This window comes from Callionymus lyra, chromosome 12 (assembly GCF_982586985.1).
Source record: "Callionymus lyra chromosome 12, fCalLyr1.hap1.1, whole genome shotgun sequence".
Lineage (NCBI taxonomy): Eukaryota > Metazoa > Chordata > Actinopteri > Syngnathiformes > Callionymidae > Callionymus > Callionymus lyra.
In genome coordinates this window covers 24,075,843-24,088,661 of record NC_141829.1, presented here as the reverse complement: position 1 = coordinate 24,088,661, position 12,819 = coordinate 24,075,843, and the positions used below count along the sequence as shown (strand labels likewise).

General features: G+C 38.9%; 1 protein-coding gene across 1 annotated transcript in view; it reads left to right on the top strand.

Moving 5' to 3' along the window:
- Positions 1 to 10,257: 10,257 nt before the first annotated feature.
- mid1 (midline 1) overlaps positions 10,258 to 12,819 on the top strand; it is a 32,856-nt gene continuing 30,294 nt past the window's right edge. Inside the window, exon 1 of the mRNA XM_087803697.1 lies at positions 10,258 to 10,447. The gene's annotated coding sequence lies outside the window, so the exon portion shown is untranslated. The remainder of the gene's footprint in view (positions 10,448 to 12,819) is intronic.

Sequence of the window (12,819 nt, the reverse complement as noted above, 5' to 3'; positions counted from 1 at the left end):
CGACCATTTCAATGCATTGAAGCTAACGATATTTCCATCTGTGTTTAAAATTCCATTCGTGACATCGATAAGGAATAGGGATCATCACTTCCAGGTCAACGACCCATTCGGCCACATATGTCCCTCTAAGTTAATGTCATTGAGAAAATGACTGGGTCGTATAGCGACGTCGTAAGGACTAATATAATTCACATTTTAATGTTTTTAAATTCTAGTTGAGGAGGATGAATCAGTGCTCGGAGGTTCAGGTTTAACATTCATGTTTAGGTTATGTCTTGCTTTTCTGTGAGTGCTCTGCCTTGAGGGGAAGTGAGCAATTAAAATCTTGAACCAAGGCCATCATTAAGGCAGATTGTATCCTGCTTAGTATTTCCAGCCAAAACAAGGATTGCGGTTTTCTTTGGAGTCGAACAGATGAAACCGGGTGTCGGGTGATCTGCTTGGCACACCACGTGCTAACTTAATTACGTCCTGGATGTGGTGTTTCATGATCTGATGAGGGGCAGCATCAGTGGCGGGGCTGCGCAGGAGCATTGCGTTGGTGCCCTGGAGACTGATACCATCTGCTGAGGCCTCAGCAGTGCACAGACTCATCAAAACAAGGTCCCTAAGGTTCACCCACACTCCTTTGTCTTTCATTTTTCTCCCTCTTTGTCCGATTACCGATGGGGTGGGGGGACCGGGAAAGGAAGACTAGGAGGAGGAGGGGGGGGGTTGATGGGCCCCCTCACTAATGTGGACTGTGTCCATGAAATGACCCCGGTGGAGGCAACGCTTCCTGGGCATGTTTTACGCTTGCATGAGCATACAGCTGGGGCAGGGTGGGAGCTCTGTGGGTGAGGCGGTGGAAGGGAGAAGCAGCAAGCATGCTACTGTTTTGTTTAGTCTCACCCATGTGCTCGTGAAGAAGACAGCCAGACCTCAGCCCTTTTGGATCTAAGAGCTTTGATAACAGCCGTGAGTACACTTTTCATTTGGCTCTGATTGGAAGTCTCTCCACCATGCAAAGGAAGAGCTAGCTAATGAGCATCACTTGACAACAAACTGTGTGATGACCTGCGTCGGTCCACCCACGCTGGCTGTTGCAGGCAGTTTTCTAGGAGTACTTCTCTGCTTGTTATGGGTGGTTTTTTGTGTGTGTAAATAAAGTCTAATGTGGCATCTGGCATCAAGAAGGCGGCCTCGGGCACCAACTGCCCTTATTTAAAGCAAATGAATATTCATCTATGTGGAATAATTATTACAGAGAGCTGTTGGTTATTGATAAGAAAACATGTGACTCACTGAACAAGGCTCATGCTGTAGAATGATTTAATTAATACACCATTTATTTTAATTTTTCTCAACACTTTAAAATCCATGTTAGCATGTGGGTACTTTTTTGATTCCTGCCTGTCAGAGACACAAGGTTGAATGGAACCAAGTCTTCGTCCGATACATGCTTGAAGTTATATCAACTAACTCGACTAGTTGTATTTCCAAGAGGCTGTTTAGCTACAACGTTTTTTCTGTGAGTATCTAATTGGATCATTTATATATTTATCATCTGTTAGGATAGTTATTTAATGATGATTAATCTGTCACATCTGTGCGCTCATCCTCCAGCCAGCTGTAATCACGCCTCGCTTTGTTTATACAAAAAGGCCTTTGGAGGTGGACACTTCCAGGATTGACAAACCTCAATTTTGGACCAAGTAAACAAGATTTCATCTTCAGAAAAACTAATTGTTTTCAGTGGGCGGGGCTTAAGCACATTTTTTAATGTAAATATATCAATTAAAAGAGAGTTTTGTACAAACAGACACATACTGATGAGTACAAAAAGGGCCACGATCAACACAAACAAAAATCAAATCAACACATTAGTTACTTTAACAGTGACACAGAGTGAATTAATACAAAAATGATACTGTCTAATGGACAATTCTAGAAAAAAAGTTACAAATTACATTTTTACTGTGATACACATCTTATTTTTCCACTTGAGGCGCAAACGTCCTGCAAACAATGTTCTTACTATCAGCATTTTCTAAAATATATTTATGATTGTTCTTATCTCTATTGCTATATCATGGGTGTTGATATCAACATGCTATGTAGAGGAGCTTGTTTTATGTTAGAAATAGGCTTTTGAAGTGGAATATATACCTTGCTGTGGGTCCGATTTGGCTCACTGACCCCGAGTTGTGTGTCAAGCTCAACCCTGCCTGTAAACTCTTTGAAGAGTAGTTCAAATTAAAGGAGTTTGAAGGGTAGCTTGTACCATCATGTTAGGGCAGAGACAGCAAACAGCCTTGAGTTTCTGGAGCGAGACAATCCTCTCAGTGACGGAACAACAAGCCGGTTTGATGATGCTGAGCACAGTGGACGGGAAAGCCAGACACCGGTCCTGATGCTTTTATGGCCCAATAGGCAAGAACCAGAGCAGATTCTGGCAGGTATCAGATGCCAGTGAAGTGTTTTGTCAGATAACCTGGTTAAGCTTTAATACAGACAAGCGGCTGTATTCTGCAATCTTTGAGGCATGAGATGACAAGCTTGGACCAAAGCTTGAACAAAAACTTGTGATGCTTTCTGGGTCGAAAGAGACATATTGTCCTTTAGTCTTTGCAGCAATCTTATTAGTCATGAAGAACTTGTTGTTAGGTAACAAGCTCAGATTTTACAGTGTGTGAACCGGCGACTCGGATGACACTGAAAGTATCTAGTTTGAGACATTCTTTTGCTGGAAGACGGATCAGTCGTTTCCTGGCTCATCATTTCGAGATCATTTTAGCCTGACTTTGGAGTAGAAAGGTGAGGAACATTCTTCTGTATTGGAGGACCTCGAAAAAATAATGGCTGCAGTATACAGTGCAATAAATTAAGATATTTGGTCAAACTTGATACTGTATTTGTATTCTATATAAAACCCTAGAGCAGAGGTTTGTGTATAAAATGTACTTCCTATTGTATTCTGGCTTATCCCTTGAATGTCAACCATTATTCATTTCCTGTTTTCTTCTAGCATTTTTTCATCTTGGATAAATAGCCAACCATTGAAAATGTGGTTCTGCTCAAGCTTCCCAGTGTCTTAGAGGAAGGGCTCTTTTTCATTTTACAGCTGCTGCGTCTGCTGTCCTACGACAGTGCCAAAGATGAGGTTTCTCTGAGTGAAGTAATCCGAAAACACATAAAACATCTTTCTATCAGGCGCAACATTTACAAGAAAATATTTTCCAAGGAGCATCAACGTTTTCCAGAGACTTCTCAAACACTCTACATTCATGGTACGAACTAAAGTCAGTTATACATAACCTTTCAGGATTCTGGCACCTGTAAACAATATGGAGAACTTCAAATGACGTTTTATATCAAGTATTTAATTCTATTTTTGGTCAAAGAATCCAAACCCAAAATGTCAAGGAAAAAAGGCCCAGAGGCCAAATGCAGCCACCCAAGTCATTTTTATGTGGCCCAGTGGAGTATTAAATCTGTATATCCAAGTTAATTCAAAAGACTTACAGGCAAAAAAATGACTCCAAATAAGGTTGATGCTTTTATTTCATAGATTTAATTTTTTTTTTTTAAAAGATATCTCTCTATATATATACAGTACATATATATAAAAAGAATTCATCTGAAAAGAAAACTGAAAGAATGATGCATATGAAACAAACTGAATGAAAGCAAAAAACAACAAGAACTGACAGAAATCCACAAACTAGACAACAGAAAAAAAAATATTCAAGATATTCTAAAAATAATTTATTATATTTTTTTCTCTCCATTCGAGAAAATATATCTCGCAATTGTAAGGTAAACTTTGTGTGTCTAGAATTTTTAAAACGTGACAGTTGTTTTTTTGTTCATGTCTTTTTTAAGAAAAAGTTTTTCACCATTTTTTTTTAAAAACCTGCTTGCCCACAATTAGGTTTAAGGTTTTAATAGTCACAACCAGGTGCAGAGATAGAGAACCCAAAGTTAACTTAACTTTTAAGTCTTTTTTTAGATTTACCTACTATTTAGATCAACTTTAGAGACGGATGGAAGTTAATTAATCGCATAAAAAACTATTAGTTGCACAACAAACGCGCCATTTTTGTTGTGTATCTTCAGCTCTGATACAAAGCAATCGCTTGATTTAGATTGTTTGAATGTCGAGTTGCTGACAGTATAGTTGGTTCACATTATTCTTGTTTTCATTCAATACAGGAATGCACAAATAAATGCCTCGCGTGTGTTTCTTGGACTAGCTCGGAGTCAGGAATAGATTTCTCCTGGCTGTGGCGACTAAACCCACAACTTGAAAAAAAAACCATGGCCTCCAATAATAACTGTGGTCGGAACGATTTCTAATAAGGATTTAAAGTTGTGATAGTGCTGAACTTTCTCTGTTTAGTCAAAGCTTTTTTTAACGTCATAAGACTTTTGATTGCTGTGGAGCTGATCGTAAAAAATCTGCTGCAGCAGTGGAGTCGTAAGAATAAATGCAAGTGTGGGACCAGGATGTCTGTGCAGTAATTGGCTGAAGAGGAGGGAGGAAGTAAACTGAGAGAGTAAGGAAGGAGTTTGTGTTGTTTGTGCACCATAATCGTGTTTTGTCCGTCGAAATCCCCCTGAGTGTTCATTCATCCAATAGACCTGAAGTCTGACCCACTGGGAACAGAGTGACCCGGTAAAAAGTCAGCGCTAAACGTTGTCTCATTCACACGGGATGTTGGCCGGAAGTGTGGAGCGACGAGCGGCGGTGGGATCAGCTGCGGAACAAGCCAGAGAAGTGAAGGATTGACAATGAAAAAGATTAGAGTGGCACTGGCCGTCGGCGCCAAGATGCATCGCTGGCCCGGCCGCACCGCCATGGCAACCATGAGCCTCGAGCGCTTCACCCTGCTGCGACTCCCAACTCATCAAGAAGGATGGTGTCATCGCTCACACTGGTCGGAATTAAACTTGAATCCCTTTCATTTGACAAGATTGTGTAGGCCATGTTTTTCCTAAACACGCACATGTGCGGAGCCTCAGCTGTGCAGCTTGACAGGCCCATCCATCCCAGCACTCCAATTTGTCATTCAGGACACCTCCGTCTCCCTGGTGACCAATCAGAGGAGCCTCCTTGGTAGCGGAGACCCCCTCCCCGCCTCCTCATCATCAGCTGTGATTGACAGTCTCCCACAGGAAGGAAGGGGAGTTATTTACCTCTTATGCTCTCGTGGGACCCAGCTAATGATCCCTGCCAACAAAAAATACAAAGCAGCAGAAGCCTGAGAAGTCGGCGCTCGGGTTAGCAGCACTCTCAGAAGAAGAGGCTGCGTGAGGAGATTGCAGGCAGACGTGGGCCAGAGGGGGGAAGAGAGAGGGAGGCTTCTAAGGCATGCAGGTGCTCTTTTGGAGGAATAATATTTCTATGAATTTATTTGTTCTTTCATCTGTCACTCAAGCCGGATTAGCATGAGAGGTAAGGTTTAGTGTTTTTTTTTATATTTTTGACTTTACAGGAGGGCAAAAAAGTTACATCAACATTTTATGTAAAGAATAATGACTTTGGACACTTTATTGGTTTAAAATGAACATTTAAGAATGTGTAGTGAGTTGATGTTTAAGTCTTGTAACATGGTTGTAAAAATACTAGCGTATGTATAATAATATAACGCTGAATAACACTGCTTAAATATATTTATAATGAGCGAATATATGTGTTTTCTACTCGACACTCACCTGGCCACCAGGGGGCGTGTGCTTAGAGGTACCACACAGCATTTCTGTTGACCTGTCAGGGAGTGTACACAGAAAATACACAGGAAAAAAATTAAATGTTAAGATTGATATTAATTTGCATTAAAATGCAACATAAAGTGAAGGAAAGAGAGTGATTGTTACTGAGACCAGTACTCAGTAACACTCACTTACTCACTCACTACTTACTTACTCAGTAAGTAACATTAGAATTGTTGTAATTTGGGAAGGTTACATTGAGTACATATACAGCAACGAGCAAGTGGTAAAAAGTCAAAGGAAAGTTTACATTAAATTCATGTATTGCAGATTCAATTTCAATAACATGGTTATTCCTACAGAGGTTTTTGGTTTAAAGGTTTTAATAGTAGTAATATTTCATTTTATTTCTAAGGCACCTTTCAAACACACAAGGACACCAACTTTGAATATGTCATTGAACAGTTTCAAAGTAAGAGGTGTATGTGAGATGATGAAGGCGTTGCTTTCACTTTAGAACCTGAAGAACAGCCACTTCTCAGTATGTACCAGCTGTGTGTACTGTATGTAAAGTATTTTATTAGATGTTTTCATTTAAATTTATTTCAATCTTATCTTGTCATTTGTAACTTTTTATTTGTATGTTTTTATACAGTTGAACACTTATTATTATATACTGGAATGATCTCTTGGACTCATCTTAAAGGGAAACTTATGTGTTGATTTAAGTGTTTCTTAAATTGATCTTGGACTCTAATTTACTCATCAGTATGTGTCTGTTTGTACTAAACTCTCTTCATTTAAATGTTGTTTTTTTCCAGAGATTAAATCTCATTTACCATAACCACACCCACTGTGCTGTGAGTTAAGTAGACTAAAGTGGTTTGTCACTGCGGGTCATCAAATCAATCTGTCTCCACCTCCATGTTGTACAAACAAAGTGGTGCATGATTACAGCTGGCTTGAGGAGGAGTGGTTTCGGGGGGGACTTTATAAAGTTATAACTTGGTGAGGATGAGGGACTCACTTCATCTTGGAGAAGAAGACTTCAACATTTGAAACATGTGAGTGAGTCAAGAGAGTTGAGTTTTGATATAAGTTGCCCTTTAAATGCTTTGTTGAAAGGAGTCAACTTAAATAGTAAATAAAGCGTGTTGAAAACTTTAAGGATTGGTTTGTATTGGTTTAAAATGACAACCTCACAAATCAGATTTTGTGGCTAATTACGTTTTCTACCATGTTTTAGGGACTTTATAATGAATAAATTATAATTAAATACAAATGAATTAAAAAATATCACAATCTTATTGGCAATAGATTGTTTTTAAAAAGTACAAATAGATTTATAAACAGCAGGATAGATGTTTACTATGTGAGTATTTACTCCAAACTTATGACAGTCACACAAGTATATTAAAAGGATTGGTTTACGTCTGTCCTAGATCTTTGGCTTTCACTTTTCTCCGAGCGTGATAATGGAAAGTTAACTTTATCATTTGACGCTGCCAAGTACTATTGAATCATTACACAATCACAACATCATTAATCACAACATTAACGGGCCTAAAATCGTCTCCTGAGGAACCCCCAATAAAAACACCGAGCTAGGAGAAGAAAATACTTTGCATTCTGATTCTGCTATTGAGAGACGTTTTTGAGGCGAAACCAAAATGTCTGGTATGATTGGACGCCATACCTCATTGCGTTCCCAAACGTGGCTCAGAAAATCAGCTGTTTTTATTGTACTCACATCTATTTTCATTACGTTGCGTGGATGTGCCAGCCTGACTGAGAAATATGCTGCGGTTTCACCACATAAGCACACACAGCCGTTGAGTTGAGACTGGATATCACTGTCAAGGTCCAACACTGCATTCTTGAAACTTCCCGGTTCAACACAGACCGCCGGCTCCGGGCCAGAACTGTGGAACTCCATGTGATCAGCGGCTTTGGAAGTGAAGCTTGAATCTGGAGTCAGAATGCGGCCAACAGAACAATGTGGGATGCAGGAGAGTTTTTGTTCCGATGAATTCCTCTGGTTCACATCAGGGTGTGTTCAAGTTTTAACCAGGTTACAAAGTCTGTCTCTCGCTGGATTCCTTATAATCACTTTCTGATCTTGGCACTTAACTTCAGCTTTGTTCTTTCGGGAACGCCTCATTCTTATCGATTTCACTGTTTGTTCATGCATTCTTTAAACTGCCTGGAAGCTTTCAGCACATCCATAATAATGACCGATGGATGTGCTTCGATTGCTGCGCTCGGTAACTCTCGTTCTAATAAAGATTCTGGGTCATTCTTTATTTATATTTTTTAAAAGTCAAAAGTGCTATTAATGATGTTTTAGTGATAACTTTAAATACATATTTTATTAATTTACACAACAACATTAACAATTGCTCCATCATTTCTCCTGCAATTTTACATAGCAGCCTGTGTCACTGTTTATTTATGTGACATCAGATAACATTATTGGTAGTTAATTTGGATTTGCAAATCATTATCTTACAGTCTGAAACAAAAGATGATTAAATAAAATCTCCACATGATAGGAACTCTAATATACATGGGTTTATTGAAAATTCTCAATTGTCAATCGTCAATAGATAAGAATCTGAAAGCTTCTATGTGAGTTTACTGAACTTGGCCAGCAGCGTATCCAGGGTGTCCCCTGTCTCTTGCCCCGAGTAGATGAGATGGACTCCAGCCCCCGCAGCACCAAAATGGACAAATTAGAAGAAAATTGCATGATGTTAGTTCAACAGCTAACAATGGTATCTGAAGTCATACTGAAGTGAAAATGAACCACCCCCGTAAAACTTTTGCTCTTTTATCTTGTACTTTGATAGTGGTCAATGTAACTTGACACCTTGTAACAAATGATAGCTTAAAGCTTTTGTAATAAATTGTTTAAATTAAATGCGTACTAGCTAGCTTTGCTCATAGCTATAAGTTGTATCTGCAGTCATTCCGCAGTGAAATGTACCATCCTGTAACAATTTGCCATTTTTTGGCAATTAAATAGTGGTTCATTTAACTTACCACCCTGTATAAATTGTATTAATAAACACTCCAAACGGAATGTTATGCTAGCATGCTTAGCTACTTGATAACAGTGGTAACTGCAGTTATTCTTAAGCGGAATGTATATTCCTGTAACACATTTTCTCTTTTTTATATTTAGATAATAGTTAATGTAACTCACCACATGATAGCTATAAACATTTGTTATCAACATTTTAAACTGGGTGCTAGTAATAAGCTTTGCTAATGGCAAACAGTTTTATCGGCAGTCATTCTGAGGTGAAATATACTCCTTCACACATTAGCTCTTCTCGGTAGATATTTAGTAGTTTACGTTACCACAAAATAAATGATAGAAAGAAACTTTACATAAACAGTGTAAACTGAATGATATACTAGCTAGCTTTGCTAGTGGTTAGTTACAGTAGCTGCATCCAATCTCCCAGCCCGTAACACTCAGAATCTTTATATGTTTATATTATTTATGTTAAATACATTTGAAAACCTACAAGAAGTGTGGAAATTTGAAGCTCATATGTGTCTTTAAAAAGCTAGTCCTGGGTGATTTTAAAGTATAAAGTGGAAGAGGATTTGGAACCACTTTCGTAGAAAGGCCCTTCTGCCGATATAGAAACTTTCAATGGAATGTGTTTATTTCAAGATGACAAAAAGCTTGCTCAAGCTTTGCTCATAGCTATCAGTGGTCTCTGCAGTCATTCTGAATTGAAATGTAACACTTTTTGGTAATTAAATAGTGGTTAATTAAACTTATCACCCTGTATAAAATGTATTAATAAACACTTCAAACAGAATGCTATACTAGCATGCTTAGCAACCTGATAACAGTGGTAACTGCAGTTATTCTAAAGCGGAATGTATAACCCTGTAACACATTTTCTCTTTTTTATATTTAGATAGAAGTTATTGTAACTCACCACATGATAGCTATAAACTTTTGTTAACCATATTTTAAACTGGATGCTAGTAATAAGCTTTGCTAATGGCTAACAGTGGTATCGGCAGTCATTCTAAGGTGAAATATAATCCCTCACACATGAGCTCTTCTCGCTAGATATTTAGTAGTTTACGTTACCTCAAAATAAATGATAGAAAGAAACTTTCCATAAACAGTGTAAACTGAATAATATACTAGCTAGTGGCTGACAGTGGTAGCTACATCCAATCACCCAGCCCGTAACACTCAGAATCTTTATATGTTTATATTATTTATGTTAAATACATTTGAAAATCTACAAGAAGTGTGGAAATTTGAAGCTCATTTGTGTCTTTAAAAAGCTAGTCCTGGAGTGGAAGTGGAAGAGGATTTGGAACCACTTTCGTAGAAAGGCCCTTCTGCCGATATACAACTTTCAATGGAATGTGTTTATTTCAAGATGACAAAAAGCCTCCTGGGGAGCCATGGCTGCACTCCATGATCTGATATCCCTGAGTGATGAATCGACTGAGCGAAATAAAAACTGCCCTGCCCCTATCATGTGATTGGCTGGAAAATGTTTGCAGGCCTGAGCGTTTTCGAAAAATGGGGCAGATACAGTTGTCAGAGAGAGAAGAAGCAGGGTGGAAAGTTTCGATCCTCATGCTGGCTGTCAGCGGGCTGAGAGTCTGGAAGGTCAGAGACTAAAATTAGGAAGCATAGGAGACAGTGGATCAGACCCCAAACACCGACCCACCTCAAAGTTGCTTCAGTATCGATGTCATCATGTGGCGGGTAAGTCAGAAGGTCACTTTTAAAAGTTTCAATTTCTTTCTTATGCCCTGTTGAGCTGATGTTTTTCAACTGACAAAACCCTGACTCATCACTGCTTCCGACGCCTCCAAGGAGTCGGGGTGGAGGGGGGGGGAGTCGGGCTCTGGCGTGTTAACAGATTCCTTCGTGTTTTGATCCAGCTGATTCTCCTGGGATGGGCTGACTAAGCAGGAAGTCTGGGGGCTTTTTAGTCATTCCAGTTTTCAGACTGACTAGAGGCGAAACACCTCTTGTGTCCCTCGTTTTTTAGATTTCACACTTGCATCATTATTACGGATACTACAGAGCATTACTCCTCAACTCGTCATCCTGTCTTTAAAAAAAAAAAATGTTTTATTGCCTTGTTCTTATCCGGCAGCGGCGAGAGATAGAGGCGCCTTTCATCTCTAATCTGCTCACCTCATGACCCACAATGCACAGCTGATAAGGATTCAGACATTTCTCTCCTGCAAAGCACACACGTGGCCGGGCAATACATCATGAACACAGTGTGAGACAAGCAGAGATGAATAGATTCTCCAGGAGCCATTACACATAATAAAGGGGAGAAGTGGGGCAGCACTGTCAGGTTTTCCCAACAGATTATTAACTCTTCTCTATTTTTCTTTAAAGGAAGTTCATCTTGTTCCGGGGTTTGAGGAATGAACGCGGCCGGTTGCCGTGTCGTTCTGCAGATTTGTAATGTTTACCTGTTAATCCAGTACTGTAATGGATTGCAGCCATAATAATTCATAGGGTTTTTAAAAATGAAAATGGAGGCTCATCTCCTAAACTGGGGTGTGACGCTGCTAATAGAATATAATAATATATCTGAGCGCTCAACTGTCGCCACATTGTCAATGTTGTACTGATGGAAACGTGTCAGAGCACAGTGACTCTGTGTGAGAATCGAATGTTGCTCGACTGGTAACTGGCCCGCAGGTGATTTGAAAAAAATAACAGTTTTTTTTTTACTTTTTTCTTAAAAAGATGCAACAGGTCAGAGGGTTAAAATGTAGTCGTCACTCAACACTTTTGCTTCTATTTACCTTGTTGACCTTAACATCTTTTTGTCCATCCTGTGTGGTTGGAGGGTTTTATGGTCAGTGATGAGATCCTTCTCCAGATGGCTTTGTTTTTCGAGAAAGGGAAAGACTTGTTTACACTTGTTGCATTGCAGTTGTGTTTTTACTCCATTATGTGTTTCAACACCACCATCAATTCACACACTGTGTGTATTGTGTTCCGTAAACAAGACATTGAAGACAAGCCTCTCTGTTGTAATATAGTTATTTCACCAGTGACCATTGTTGCTCAGCATTAGTTGTCGCACAGTTTACACTAGATCTGGGCAAAGTGCGGCCCGGGGGCCAAATACAGCCTTTTGGCTGTGATTGTGTGGCCCGAATAAGGTTCAAGGTCATGTAGATACTACAATTTGGTTTTGTATGTATTTCTTTAATTCATTACTTGTCTCCAAATATAAATAGTTTTCGAGAGTTTTTCCTCCATTTTTGTGATTTTTTTAATTGCCAGTGAAAAAGAAGAAAAAATGTGGAAAAAAGTGTTTATATTTTAGATTTATCTTAAATGCCAACATTGTGGCCACTGAGGCTGAACAGGAGCATTTGCAAAAAATTATTTGCTATATCCATAACCTCATCAACCTGGCGGCCAAACAGACTGTCAACGGAATTTAAATGTATTTAAAAAATAAATTAAAATTATAATATAAATCCCAAACCAAATCACAATAATCCAAGCTGCTTGGTTGAGGTCTGCGCTCTCTCACTGTTTTGCTAGTACATCAATCTTACTTTAGTTGTCCCTTTCTGCCTGGATATCATTTCTGTTTATTTTCGCATTAACAACACTGATGTATTTAATTGTTTTTGCAAAACAACACATACGAATTATACTGTATGAATCATGTAGGTTTTGATGAATTAATGTACAGTATTTACTTTTGTTATACTACAGTGCCCAACTGTCTAAATAATGTTCATTTTAGCCAAATGAAAAGACCATGAATATATTTAAGAGTTGTTCATGGAATGTTTTATGTAAATATATTTTTTTCTTATGGATGAATCAAGGTTCTTGATTAAAAATGTATTGGTTAAGTGCTTAACGAGTTAAATCTGAGAGCATTCATTCATTCATTCATTCATTCATTCATTCTTTCATTCATTTTCTACCACTTTATCTCTTGTGGGGGTCGTGGGGAGACTGGAGCCTATCCCATTTTTATAGGGCGAGAGGCAAGGGACACCCTGGACAGGACGCCAGTCTGTCATTTAATAAGTACATTACAACATATTCTACACAAATCTGATGGGTTGCATCACTGGGCT